Here is a 16,819-nt window from a genome sequence, read left to right as displayed (position 1 = left end):
GTGTATATCTCTTAGAAAATTTTGATATGAGTTAAAGCTACTAAGAATGAGGCAAATTTTGACATGGTATTACACTGACTATTGTCATCAAGGCCGATGCCATGTCCCAGACATGGTCTTACACTAGCTCTCGCATATCAGTTTTGATGCCAAGTCCCAGACAAGATCTTACACTGGAACATCTCATAGCCGATGCTTCTCCCTAACATGTATTATACTGGCTTACCTTACGAGGTCGATGCATGTCCCAAACACATCTTACACTAGCTCTCGTCTCAATGCCGATGCCATGTCCCAGACATGGTCTTACACTAGCTCTCATAATGTGTCTGATGCATGTCCCAGATATGTCTTACACTAGCTCACAATAGTCCATACGTCTTGGCATGAATATCTGATTTATTTCCAATGGTTCAAACAAGAATTCTACTATCCCATTTATCATTATGCATTCTCATTTCCACCATCAAGCATTTCATGCTATATCAATTCAGCACATATAATAACAACGTAGTTGTATTATTTACACACAACTTACCTCGGATTACAAAATATAGTCGACTAGCTCGGCTTAATCCACTTGCTTCGTTTTTCCCTGGTCTAGGCCCGGATTTTGTAAATCTTGATCTAAAATGATAAAATTTCACAAATTTAATCATTTTATTAACCTAGATACTCAACAATATAAAATTGGGAAAAATGACCATTTTTCCCCTTGACTCTTGCAAAATGACGATTTTACCCCTAAGTCAAAATTCAATTTTTATCGAATTTCTTCATATCTTAAGCCTAGCTGATCACTTTTTACTCTTATAGCCACCCAAAATTTCTAGTATTTCTCACATTTATCATCTAATTCTCAACTTATGCAAAATGGTCCCTAGTTAGGGTTTCCATGAAAACTACTTCACAAAACTTGTTTATTTCACAACAATAACTCATATTCCTCTATAAAATTTCATAAAAAAACATGTTTAATATAATGGAAAGATCCTAAAATTTCAACCATTTCCCCTCTTTTGAAAGTTAATGCTACAAGGGGTCCAAAAATACAAAAATCATCAAGAGAAACTATCAAAATCACTTACTTGTGAAGGTAAAGAGTGGCTGAAATTTTTCAAGCTTCTAAACCTTATTTTTCTGGTAAATTTAGGTGGTGAAGAAGGTGAGAAAAAGATGAAACCCCTTTTTCTTTATTTTATTTCATTTTGGTCAAATATGCTACCAAATTTCTACCTAATTTTAACTTTCCCCGTATTTTGTCTCCTATGGCCGGCCATCACCTATCCAAGGGTCTATTTGCCCTTTAAAGACCCCAAATTTAAGTTTCATGTCAATTTAACACCCTTAGCTATCAATTCAAGACTTTTGAACTTTATGCGATTTAGTCCTTTTTCACGATTAAGCTCACAAATGCTAAAATTACTTCACCAAATTTTTCATGCACTCACAAAAACATGCTATGACTCTAAAATAATAACAAAATACTTTCTCCAACTTTAGATTGGTGGTCTCAAAATCACTGTTCTGACTAAGCCCAAAATCGAGCTATTACATTTCTCCCCCCTTAGGGATTTTCATCCCTGAAAATCTTACCGGTGAATAGATTCGGGTATTGGTCTCTCATGGTTTCCTTGGATTCCCATGTGGCTTCCTCGACTCCATGTCTATTCCATAAGACTTTCACAAGTGCTATATTCTTATTCCTCAACTAATTTGTGTAACACCCCTCACCTGTATCCAACACAGGGACAAGGCTCGAGGCATTACCAGACTTAAACATTCATAAACATACAAAACCGGGTCACTAAATTTCACCCAAAATTTAAAACTTTTAGATCATATGCTATCGTCCCTTAAACAGGCCATCGAGGCCTATAGCTTACATTAAGGCGGTTCGGGACAAAATCAAAAACATTCGGTAAACTTTGGGTGGCTTAAAAAATTTCTAGCTTTGGAGTGCCACACGCCCGTGTAGGTGGGCGTGTGGACTCACATGCCCGTGTGGCTTGGGCCACACCCATGCCCTTAGCTCGTGGGCAACACTGACTTTGGGACACAACTATGGGACATGCCCCTGTGACCCACCCGTGTCCTATAAAAACTCAAAATTTTAAATGCAGGGGACAGACGGCCATAGCACACACCTATGGGAGGGAACCGTGTGTCACACACAGCCTAGACACATGCCCATGTGTCCAACCATGTGGACCTTAATAGGCTATTTTCCAAGCCTTAAGTCACCCCTTTTTACTCCTTATACCATTACACTATGTTTACAAACTTATAAATTAAACATTCATGTTCAGGGTATTATCAACTTATTACCATATCACGCATTTATTCCATAGCCATGACCACCTTAAATGGTCCTAAGACATTCACCATATATATATATATATATATATATATGTTATATACTTCTTATACATAGTGAGCAAGCATAATCACATACCCACATCATGAGACATTTACATATATCATGGATGAATAGGCTTACAAGTTAAAATCATTATAACCCACATCTCATGGCTACATACAACAAATCATTATAAGCCAATACATTTGACTAATCACAACGACATCGATCATAGAAAAACTAAGTCCCTATACATGCCACTCACTTGAACATGTTTAACATATACATGTCAATACTCCAAGGGTAAAGGCTTGATAGTGTGATGCTGCCTCTGACGATCTCCAACCCCGAGCTGACCTGTCAAAACTAAAAAGATGGAAAGGGGGAGTAAGCTTTATGTTTAGTAAGTCCATATGAAAATAATAAGCATTATAGTAACATGTTTCCTTAGGTAAAACAACTATAATTATGCTTTTATTCATATTCTGGTCAAGTTGTTTACTCGAGTTATAGTTGATAAATTATTTATAGCTTAAGCTAGGAAACTCAAAATTAATATCCCTTAATTTTCTAAGAAACTAGACTCATTTATCTTCTTATCATAAAATTTTCAGAATTTTGGTCTATCCAATAAGTACAGTTTATTATTCAAAGTCTCCTATGTTTCTCTATTTGACAGCTTTGACCTTTCTTCACTAAAATTTATTTATCTCCTAGTACGAGACTCAAATAATGTTCCTGTCTCTTTCTCCTGAAAGTAGACTCATTAATTATTTCATTCATATAAATCTTAACTTATAATTATTTTTTTACAATTTCTAGTGATTTTCCAAAGTTGAGACAGGGGAGTCTGGAATCACTCCAACTCTATCTCAGAAGAATTCAAATATCTCATGATACAGAATTCTTTTGCTTACATCGTTTCCTTTATGTGAAACTAGACTCATTAAGCTTTGATCACATATTTTATTTAGTCTTTAACTCAATTTCCAAAATTTTTAGTGGATTTTCAAAGTCCAACCAATGCTGCTATACCAAATCTGTCTTAGTGCAACAAGATAATAACCATCACAATTTGTCATAAAAATTATTCTCATAAATATCATTCATTCATTTGCACCATCGTCATAAGTCCATTTCATTTCACATATCAAGCATGTGTTCATGGGTTTCGAGCACTTACCTATGCTATCATTTAGCACCGCACTCGTCCAAACATGACAACTCACAAGCATCATAATATTATCATATAACATACATTATGTATCATGGCAAGAGCCTTTTATTTAATTTCTCATATTAATCTCGTTGAATTTTTTGGAATCTCGATGGATATCCCATTGACAGTCAATTCATACAAGTGATCATTTCATATGCGCACTCCCGTGAACCTCACATCTTACGGCAGGATTACCAGTCCAGGCTAAATCCCTTGTAATGACAAGCACTCTCAATGAGCTCGGATCTGAATTATCAGTCCAGGCTAAATTCAGACCCTAGTCGTATTACCCGTCCGGGCTAAATCCTTAATGTACACATATTCTTTGGGAGGCTCGATCACTTAAGGAACACCCATCCGAGCTAGATCCTTTTCATACTTGATATCACGGATTACCCGTCCGAGCTAAATCCTTACTGCAACACATGCAGGATCTCATTTCCCTTGTAAAACATGATTTATCCATCGAATTTCCCTTTTTATTCAACCGAGATTTTTATCTTTCCATCAAGTATCTCATTATGCATGCCTACTCATGCCATGTACATCCAATTCAACACATTTCCATGTTTATTTAGACATTAGTCCATAAGATAAACATGGTATTACATATAATTATAATTTGGCATTTGTTACAATATATAATCTTCATATAAACTAAATAAATATCTATCACACAATGTTAACACATCAATTTAAGTTCAAGTATGAACAATAATATTATTGTATTATCATTGACATATGAACTTACCTCGATTTCGAGTACGACTATTTATTTCGAGTTTGTGCTTAACCTTGTTCAACCTCGTTCTAAGTCCGAATCTTGTTTTCCTTGATCTATAATATCACATTTAGCCTAATAATTAGTCACATTATTCATAGGGGTCCAAAAATCATATTTTTACAAATTTGCACTTTGACCCCTAAACTTTTGCATATTTTCACTTTTGCCCCAATGCTTAGAAATTAAACTTCATCCTATTTTCTTATGTTTTATGACATGCTAATCATTTTTCATAACTATGATAGCCCCCAATTTCCACTAAATCACCCATTTATGACCAATTTTACAACTTTTACAAAACGGTCCTTTCGAACGTTTTTATCGAAAACCGCTTCGTAAAAGTCATTTATTAAACATCCAACACTCATTTTCTACCATTAGAAATCAAAATTCATGCATATTACTCATGGGTAAATTTTTAATCACAAACCGTAGCTCAAAATAATGGTAAAAATAGCTAGAACATGTTGCAGGGATTTCAAAAATGTAAAAAACTTTAAAAACGAGGCTCGGGAGCACTTACAAATGAGCTTGGAAGCTTGAACCAAACCCTAACCATGGCTTCCATGGGGGTTTCGGCTAGTACATGGAGAAGATGACCAAATTTTGGCTATTTTGGCTTTTTATTCATTTAATTATTAGTTTACCAAAATGCCCCTAACTTAAAATTATTTTATTACACCCATTTCATGTCTATTTTTGTCCAGCAATTAACTAATGGTCTAATTACCATTTAAGGACCTTCCATTTAAAATTTCATAACAATTAGGTACCTCTAACATTTAGAACTCAACTTTTGCACTTTTTACAATTTAGTCCTTTTGACCAAATTGAGTGCCCAAACGTCGAAATTTTCGAACTAAAATTTCACGAAATCATTCTGTGAAATCGTAGACCATAAAAAATATAATAAAAATAAATTTTCTTACGTCGAATTTGTTGTCCCGAAACCACTGTTCCGATTAGGCCCTAATTCGGGATGTTACAATTTGACTTCTCGAGCCAAAATCTTGACTGGCTCTTCGTCATAAGTCATGTCCAGATGAATCTCAACTTCTGATGGCGAAATCACATGCGAAGGGTCCGATCTATATCGACATAACATGGATACATGAAACACATCATGAATCTTTTCCAATTCTGATGGCAAATCCAATTGATAGGCCACAGGCCCTACTCTCTCGGTAACCTCATGGTTCTGATTGCATTGAAATTGGAGCTTCAATCAACAACGCCTTAAGTTTCTCAAAACTCTGTTGGAATTTTTTTTTCCAATCAAACTTGACATCTTTCTGTAGAAACCTTGGCATCGGAGTAGCAATCATGGAGAATCCTTTAACGAATTGCCTGTAGTAACCAGCTAAGCCTACAAAGCTTCTAATCTCTGATACATTCCTCGGCGGTTTCCACTCAACAATAGCTGAGATCTTACTCGGGTCTCTCTAGTTCCATCACCCGATGATGTGTCCTAAGAATTCGAGCTCTCGGAGCCAAAACTCATTTTTACTAAACTTGGCATACAACTGCTTATCTCTTAAAGTCTGTAAAATAGTTCTCAAATGCTTCGCTTGTTCACTCTTATCACGAGAATAAATTAATATATCATCGATAAAAACAACAACGAACTTATCCAAGTACGGTCAGAAAATACGGTTCATTAAGTTCATAAATACCGTAGGAGCATTTGTTAAGCCAAAGGGTATGACAAGGAACTTATAATGGCCATACCTCATCCGAAATGCCATTTTTGGCACATCTTGCTCCTTAACTCTTAACTGGTAATAACCAAACCTCAGGTCTATCTTAGAAAACACAGTGGCTCCTTTCAATTGGTCAAATAGATGATCTATCCTTGGCAAGGGATACTTGCTCTCCACAGTCACCTTGTTGAGTTGTCTGTAGTCTATACATAACCTCATTGAACCGCCTTTCTTTTTCATAAAAACTACTGGAGCACCCCACAGAGAATAGCTCGGTCTCGCAAAACCCTTATTCGTTAATTTTTGTAGCTGAACCTTCAACTCTTTTAACTCCAATGGTGTCATCCTATACGGAGCAATCGATATAGGCGCAGTACCAGGGACTAACTCGATACCAAACTCGACTTCCCTAGTTGGAGGTAGTCATGGCAACTCTTCTGAAAACACATCCGGAAACTCACATACCACTGGCACTGACTCAATCTTTACTTCCGACACTTGGGTATTCAACACAAATGTGAGATAAGACTCATACCTTTTTCTCATATATTTATCAGCCGTCATAGAAGAAATCACTACATGTAAGTTATCCGGTTCACCTGATTCAACCCGAAGAATATCCCTATTTTCATATTTCAGCTCAATGAATTTCTTTCCACAATTCAGTATAACATCATGGGTAGACAGCCAATCCATACCAAGGATAACGTCAAATTCATCAAACGGCAATAACATGAGGTTAGCCAGAAAATAATAACCTCTAATTGTCAATGGACAATTTCTACATACTTGGTCAACTAATACATGCTTGCCTAATGGATTTGACACCTTTACCACAAATTCTGTAGACTCGACAGGCATAATCTTACTAGACACCAGTTTCACACAAGCATACGAATGGGTAGAACCCGGATCAATCAAAGCAACAACAGAAATATCATGAAGAGAAAAAGTACCCGTAATCACATCAAGTGACGATGCCTCTTCGCGAGCTTGAATGGCATAAGTCCTTGCAGGCGCTCGGCCCTCAGATTTCACAGCGAAATCTCTAGGCGCACCTCGATTGCTAGCCCCACTTCTCAGGCTCTTCTGTGGTCTACCCCTAGAAGGGGCATTACTCGCTCTCACATCATGTTTTTTTCCTTTTTCATCCATTTTAAGACATTTTCGAATGAAATGGTCTAGTGAACCGCACTTGAAACAACCTCTAACATTTTCTCGGCACTCATCAAAATGACACCTACCACACTGCGAACACTCTGGTCTGTTTGGTCGAGCACTACCAACACTCGCGATAGAAGTGGTTTGAACTTTGGACACTGCATACTACTTATTCTTATTTCTACTCAAGAATCCTACTGATGCATTTGATCAAGTAGGAAACTCTCTCGATCTCTTGGATGAGGTTTGAAATGATCTTCCCATTTTTCTTTTCTTTGAGTTACGAGACTCGTTATTAGCTTTTCTCTTCACCTTGACCAACTCTTCTTCCTTGCAAGCTCTCTTAACAAGCACCACAAACTCCCTTAACTCTAAGATACCAACTAATAATCGGATGTCTTCGTTCAATCCGTCCTCAAATCTATTGCACATGATGGCTTCGGTAGATACGCACTCCTTAGCGTATTTGCTGAGCCTCACGAACTCACGCTTATACTCTATTACTATCATTTGGCCTTGCTTCAATTCTAGAAATTCCTTCCTCTTCTAGTCTATAAACCTCTGACTAATATATTTCTTTCAGAATTCCTCTTAGAAAAAATCCCATGTAATCCTCTCCCTTGGTACAACCGACACAAGGGTGTTCCACCACTGTTAGGTCGAGTTTCACAGGAGTGACACAACACACATCATGCACTCCTCAAGTGTGCAAGACAATTCATCAAATACCATAATGGTATTTTCTAGCCAGAACTCTGCCCCCTTTGGTTCATCATCTATATTCGCTCTAAAATATTCATCCCCTTGTTTTCGAATTCTATCAACCATAGGTTTCTCCCTTCTAATCATCTTTACGGCTTGGGGAGAGATGAGGGCAGGCTGGGGGGTTGGAGGGGGTGGAAGAGGTGGAGTGTTCGGGTTTGCATGATCAAACTCTGAATACCATGAGTTCATTGTAACACCCCTTACCCGTATCTGAGGCCGGGCTAAGGTACGAGGCGTTACCAGACAAACATACAAACATTAAACTAAAATACGAGCCATAAAATTTTATTCATATTTCAAAGCGTTCATTATCTTACACATAGTCCCTTATTTGAGTCTACGGAGCCCAAAACATACTTTAGAAAGGGTTTGGGACTAAACCGAGAACTTACAAAATCTTGGAAATTTCATGCTTTAAGGCTCCACACGCCGTGTCCCAAAGTCGTGTTCCATACATTTGAGACACATGGTCGTGTCTCTGCTCATGTGGAATATACCTAGGCTATTTTCCAAGCTTTGGTCAACCTTGATCTCTTACACACTTATACAAAATCAAAAGCATATAACATGGTATTCATTTAATGATTAAACATCCTCAATTAAACCACAAACATACCATTTGTATGTCATCATACATGTGTCTCTCATACTCATTTTACCTTGTTTATTATAGTACCACTTGTACATTTATACCAATATTATCATCTTACCAAATATCTTCAGCTTAATCATCAAGCATTCATATTCAAAGCTAGATCATATCTTTATAAAATACCACGATTTAGATGCGCAGAATAACATGTTTGCCTGAAACATTTCAATTCAATTCCATACCCAACAAGCATTACATTGAGACTAGTCATATATATATATATATACATATCATGATACATAACATTCTCTTTTTGTTTTCTTATAAACACATATCATTTATTTCATTATATCAATATTTCATATACCATAGTTTCCATGTATTCCACATATATTTATTTTCCTCCTCCTCCTCTCCATTCCACATCCTTAATGTATATAGCATTCTTGTAAGTACGATTTCACAATTTACTAATAAATGTTCACATCAAACTGTCCACACGAGTCATAGTCACTTAATTATTTATAATTCGAGCTACTGAGCTCCAAATTAAGATCTGTAAATTTCCTGAAACTAGACTCACATATTCCACCATAAAATTTTCATAATTTTGGTTTAGCCAATTAGTACAGTTTATTCATTAAAATTTCCCTGTTTCACTTTTCGTGATTCGACCTCTCTTCACTAAAAATAATTATCTCACAATCTGAACTCGGATAATGTTCTTGTTGATTTATCTTGAAAATAGACTCATTATGGATTTTAAAAATATAATTTTGAGCCTCTAATTAGTTTTCTCCAAATTTTTGTGATTTTCCAAAGTCAGAACAGGGGATCACGTAATCATTCTAAATCAGTCTCACAAAAACATATATATCTCAAAATATAGAACTCCTTTGCTTTCTATATTTCTTTTATATGAAAATAGACTCATTAAGATTTAATGTGATATCTCATTCAGTCTCTGATTCAATTTATACTATTTTTGGTGATTTTTCAAAATCACGTCACTGCTACTGTCCAAAACAGTTTTATTGCTAATTCACTCTTTCACACTTTCTTTGTATTAACCTCATTTTAACTTACATATCACAAATCATTTTCACCACATTTCATACATCACAAGTATAGGCCCATGATCACAAGGTCACCATAAAATCATCCTCATGTATAACTTACTTGTTTATAACCTTACCACATCCTGGTCACTTAATGAACACATCATTCACATAACCAAGTTCCTGCACTTATTCATCACAAAACTCACAAAGCAATACATAGAGAGTCTCCTGTTGAACACTTCGGATCAATCCTCGATACTTGGTGGTTTCAGCACATAGCTCCACCCATCATATAGTTCGGCTCTCTTGTACACATGGTGAACACTTAGTACCACCCATGTGACCTAGCCAGTTTATCTCGTAGCTCTCTTGTCTACATGGTGTCCGTCACTTGAAACCACGCATGTGTCCTAGCTACATATATCCAGTAGCTCTCTTATCTACATGGTGTACACATAGTATCACCCATACGACCTAGCTACATCATAATGTCTTGTAGCTCTCTTGTACACATGATGTGCACTCAGCACTATACATGTGACCTAGCTACATACTATCTGTATCATCCAATCTTTCCGAAGGTTCAACTGGGATTTCTCTCTCTTTTCCAACAATTTCACCGATCAAGTAATTATCCACAAACATATTTCCAATATTTTTATAAAATATCATAATACAAGTAATAGTGATGTATTACTTACATATAAACTTACATCTCATTTAATATCAAGGCAATAACATTAAATTACACATTGTCTTATTAAAAATCATATGAACTTACAATTTCCCATAATATCCATAATCATAGAAATCACATTTATGTATGATAATTCAATGCACTTCATGTACCATAAACATATTTTTAAATCAATTCATAAACTTGGCACCATAATCATTTAATTTAACATAATTCAATTAATTCACTAAATTTAACTTTCAAATATAAATTACAGCATTATTGTTGTATTATTATCATACCAACTTACATACTTTCAACACCTCGGAGATCATAGTAAATATATCAATTTTACATTGAAACATGCATAAATTAATGCTTATTATACATATGAACTTACCTTGATATTAAAACGGCCATTTTACTAACTTTCCCAATTTTCAATTTTTCTCTCATTCTAGGTTCAAATCTCGTTTTCCGGGACCTAAAACATCATATTTTACTTATTTAATTAATTTACTATTCAAAACAGTCCTTAACACAAACTTTGGAAAACTTACAATTTTGCCCCTAAACTTTTGCATATTTACACTTTTGCTCCTAGGCTCGGGAATTAAACTTCATCCCTTATTCTTATGTTTTATGACATAATGATCACTTTTCCCTTCTATGGAAACATCAAATTCTCACTCTAACATATACTTATGACTATTAGGTATTTTTACCGATTAAGCCCTTTTGCTCGTTTTCACTTAAAACCGAGTAGCACAAGTTGTCTAACATAGCTTAAAACCTCATATTGTATCATAAAACACCAGAATACACAAATTTTACCTATGGGTATTTTTCCAAATATGAACCCTAGGTTGAATTATTGCTAGCATAAGCTAAATCAAGTTACTGGGACTCCAAAAACGTAAAGAACTTGAAAAACGGGGTTAGAACGGACTTACAATTGACCTTGGGAAGCTTGAAAACCCTATCCATGGAGTATCCCTTGGTATACACGTCCATGGTGAAGAAGATGAGCAAAATTGGCTTTTAATTTTGTATTTTAATTCATTTTACCCCTAAATGACCAAAATACCCTTACTACTAAACTTTCCAAAAATTCCATCCATATCCAATTTTTGTCCATAACATAGAAATTGGTCAAATTGCTATTTAAGACCTCCTAATTAATATTTCAAATCAATTTCATACTAGAAACTTCTAGAATGCAAGTTTTGCAACTTATTCAATTTAGTCCCTAACTTCGAATTAAGCACTTTATGCATAGAATTTATTCACAAAATTTTCACACAATCATGCAATCATATCATAGACCACAAAATAATCATAAAATAATTATTTATATCTCAGATTTTGTGGTCTCGAAACCTCTGTTCCAACTAGACCCAATTTTGGGCTATTACAACTCTCCCCCTCTTCAGAGTTTTTCGTCCTCGAAAATCTTACCAGAGTGAGGTTTAGTATCTTTATCATAATTTCCAGCATTACTAACTAATTTTTTTCAAGATGATACTTTCGGAAACACTCTGTCATCAATTTGAATCCCAAGATAACTCAGTAAACTCTGATATTTCCCTAACTCGTCCTTCACTTGTCAACCATTCTCGGACTCGGTCATATCTATAATTATTTTATCTTGAACTCTTTAATTCCACACTTAGGAACATAGTCAACATGATTCTCATGAATTTCCATTATATACACCTCATCGGTAAGGGGTGAGGTCGCATGATCTCTAACTCGATTCGACATATATCTATATGACACATTTTTTCATTATCCACATATGTCATTATAATCATACTATCCACTTCAAACAATTTATTATTCATACATCTTACATAAAATTTCCAATTATCTCATTTCAAACAAGTGCACTCACTCGTACATTTTATGAATTTTGAATAACTTTAATCATCACATTTACTAATTAATTTAGTCAAGCATGCAACAGCATATGAAGGCCAAACAAATATGAATAAATATATCACTATATAAACTTTCATCTCACATATTATCACATATACATATATCACGAATTCTTATTCATACCTTTCCGAGTTTAACACATCATAGCTACACTTTATTCAAATACTTCAATATTGCTATCAAATGGTCAGATGTAGCTCGGTTGGAGAATATTTCATTTTAAACAAAATAGTCCTTATTAGTGTCGGGAGACATCACACTATCACATATTCGTGGCATGTATAACTAAACTCTTACACTTGCTATGTTAGTCCGAGAATCGACTAAACCTGCTCTGATACCAGTAAATGTAACACTCCTTACCCGTATCCGAGGCCGGGCTAAGGTACGAGGCGTTACCAGACAAACATACAAACATTAAACTAAAATACAAGCCATAAAATTTTATTCATATTTCAAAGCGTTCATTCTCTTACACATAGTCCCTTATTTGAGTCTACGGAGCCCAAAACATACTTTAGAAAGGGTTTGGGACTAAACCGAGAACTTACGAAAATCTTGAAAATTTTATGCTTTAAGGCTCTACACGTCCGTGTCCCAAAGTCGTGTTCCATACACGGCTGAGACACATGGTCGTGTCTCTGCCTGTGTGGAATATACCTAGGCTATTTTCCAAGCTTTGGTCAACCTTGATCTCTTACACACTTATACAAAATCAAAAGCATATAACATGGTATTCATTTAATGATTAAACATCCTCAATTAAACCACAAACATACCATTTGTATGTCATCATACATCTGTCTCTCATACTCATTTTACCTTGTTTATTATAATACCACTTATACATTTATACCAGAATTATCATCTTTCCAAATATATTCAGCTTAATCATCAAGCATTCATATTCAAAGCTAGATCATATCTTTATAAAATACCACGATTTAGATGCGCAGAATAACATGTTTGCCTACATCATTTCAATTCAATTCCATACCCAACAAGTATTACATTGAGACTAGTCATATATATATATATATACATGTCATGATACATAACATTCTCTTTTGTTTTCTTATAAACACATATCATTTATTTCATTATATCAATATTTCATATACCATAGTTTCCATGTATTCCACATATATTTATTTTCCTCCTCCTCCTCTCCATTCCACATTCTTAATGTATATAGCATTCTTGTAAGCACGATTTCACAATTGCCTAATAAATGTTCACATCAAACTGTCCACACGAGTCATAGTCACTTAATTATTTATAATTGAGCTCTGAGCTCCAAATTAAGCTCGTAAATTTTCCTGAAACTAGACTCACATATTCCACCATAAAATTTTCATAATTTTGGTTTAGCCAATTAGTATAGTTTATTCATTAAAATTTCCTTGTTTCACTTCTGACAGCTTCGACCTCTCTTCACAAAAATAATTATCTCACAGATCAGAACTCGGATAATGTTCTTGTTGATTTATCTTGAAAATAGACTCATTATGGAATTTAAAAATATAATTTTGAGCCTCTAATTATTTTTCTCCAAATTTTTGAGATTTTCCAAAGTCAGAACAGGGGATCACGTAATCATTCTAAATCAGTCTCACAAAAACATATATATCTCAAAATATAGAACTCCTTTGCTTTCTATATATCTTTTATATGAAAATAGACTCATTAATATTTAATGTGATATCTCATTCAGTCTCTGATTCAATTTATACTATTTTTGGTGATTTTTCAAAATCACGTCCTTTGCTCTTGTCCAAAAGCAGTTTTATTGCTAATTCACTCTTTCACACTTTCTTTGTATTAACCTCATTTTAAATTACATATCACAAATCATTTTCACCACATTTCATACATCACAAGTATAGGCCCATGATCACAAGGTCACCATAAAATCATCCTCATGTATAACTTACTTGTTTATAACCTTACCACATCCTGGTCACTTAATGAACACATCATTCACATAACCAAGTTCTGCACTTATTCATCACAAAACTCACAAAGCAATACATAGAGAGTCTCTGTTGAACACTTGGATCAATCCTCGATACTTGGTGGTTTCAGCACATAGCTCCACCCATCATATAGTTCGGCTCTATTGTACACATGGTGAACACTTAGTACCACCCATGTGACCTAGCCAGTTTATCTCGTAGCTCTCTTGTCTACATGCTGTCCTTCACTTGGAACCACGCATGCGACCTAGCTACATATATCCCGTAGCTCTCTTGTCTACATGGTGTACACATAGTATCACCCATGCGACCTAGCTACATCATAATGTCTTGTAGCTCTCTTGTACACATGATGTGCACTCAGCACTATACATGTGACCTAGCTACATACCATCTATATCATCCAATCTTTTCGAAGGTTCAACTGGGATTTCTCTCTCTTTTCCAACAATTTCACCAATCAAGTAATTATCCACAAACATATTTCCAATATTTTTATAAAATATCATAATACAAGTAATAGTGATGTATTACTTACATATAAACTTACATCTCATTTAATATCAACGCAATAACATTAAATTACACATTGTCTTATTAAAAATCATATGAACTTACAATTTCCCATAATATCCATAATCATAGAAATCACATTTATGTATGATAATTCAATGCACTTCATGTACCATAGACATATTTTTAAATCAATTCATAAACTTGGCACCATAATCATTTAATTTAACATAATTCAATTAATTCACTAAATTTAACTTTCAAATATAAATTACAGCATTATTGTTGTATTATTATCATACCAACTTACATACTTTCAACACCTCGGAGATCATAGTAAATATATCAATTTTACATTGAAACATGCATAAATTAATGCTTATTATACATATGAACTTACCTTGATATTAAAACGGCCATTTTACCAACTTTCCCAATTTTCAATTTTTCTCTCATTCTAAGTTCAAATCTCGTTTTCCAGGACCTAAAACATCATATTTTACTTATTTAATTAATGTACTATTCAAAACAGTCCTTAACTCAAACTTTGGAAAAATTACAATTTTGCCCCTAAACTTTTGCATTTTTACACTTTTGCCCCTAGGCTCGGGAATTAAACTTCATCCCTTATTCTTATGTTTTATGACATGATGATCACTTTTCCCTTCTATGGCAACAACAAATTCTCACTCTAACATATACTTATGACTATTAGGTATTTTTACCGATTAAGCCCTCTTGCTCGTTTTCACTTAAAACCGAGTAGCACAAGTTGTCTAACATAGCTTAAAACCTCATATTGTATCATAAAACAACAGAATACACAAATTTTACCTATGGGTATTTTTCCAAATATGAACCCTAGGTTGAATTATTGCAAGCATAAGCTAAATCAAGTTACTGGGACTCCAAAAACGTAAAGAACTTGAAAAACGGGGTTAGAACGGACTTACAATTGAGCTTGGGAAGCTTTAAAACCCTATCCATGGAGTATCCCTTGGTATACACGTCCATGGTGAAGAAGATGAGAAAAATTGGCTTTTAATTTTGTATTTTAATTCATTTTACCCCTAAATGACCAAAATACCCTTACTACTAAACTTTCCAAAAATTCCATCCATATCCAATTTTTGTCCATAACTTAGAAATTGGTCAAATTTCTGTTTAAGACCTCCTAATTAATATTTCAAATCAATTTCATACTAGAAACTTCTAGAATGCAAGTTTGCAACTTATTCAAATTAGTCCCTAACTTCGAATTAAGCACTTTATGCATAGAATTTATTCACGAAATTTTCACACAATCATGCAATCATATCGTAAACCTCAAAATAATCATAAAATAGTTATTTATATCTCAGATTTTGTGGTCCAGAAACCTCTGTTCCAACCAGACCCAATTTTGGGCTATTACAACTCTCCCCCCCTTCAGAGATTTTCGTCCTCGAAAATCTTACCAGAGTGAGGTTTAGTATCTTTATCATAATTTCCAACATTACTAACTAATTTTTTTCAAGACGATACTTTCAGGAACACTCTGTCATCAATTTGAATCCCAAGATAACTCAGTAAACTCTGATATTTCTCTAACTCTGTCCTTCACTTGTCAACCATTCTCGGACTCGGTCATATCTATAATTATTTTATCCTTGAACTCTTTGATTCCACACTTAGGAACATAGTCAACATGATTCTCATGAATTTCCATTATATACACCTCATCGGTAAGGGGGTGAGGTTGTGCAGATCTCTAACTCGATTCGACATATATCTATATGACACATTTTTTCATTATCCACATATGTCATTATAATCATACTATCCACTTCAAACAATTTATTATTCATACATCTTACATAAAATTTCCAATTATCTCATTTCAAACAAGTGCACTCACTCATATATTCAATGAATTTTGAATAACTTTAATCATCACATTTACTAATTAATTTAGTCAAGCATGCAACAAAGACATATGAAGGCCAAACAAATATGAATAAATATATCACTATATAAACTTTCATCTCACATATTATCACATATACATATATCACGAATTCTTATTCATACCT

The sequence above is a fragment of the Gossypium arboreum genome, chromosome 3, assembly GCF_025698485.1.
Source record: "Gossypium arboreum isolate Shixiya-1 chromosome 3, ASM2569848v2, whole genome shotgun sequence".
NCBI classification, from domain to species: domain Eukaryota; kingdom Viridiplantae; phylum Streptophyta; class Magnoliopsida; order Malvales; family Malvaceae; genus Gossypium; species Gossypium arboreum.
Note: the sequence above shows the minus strand (reverse complement) of the source record.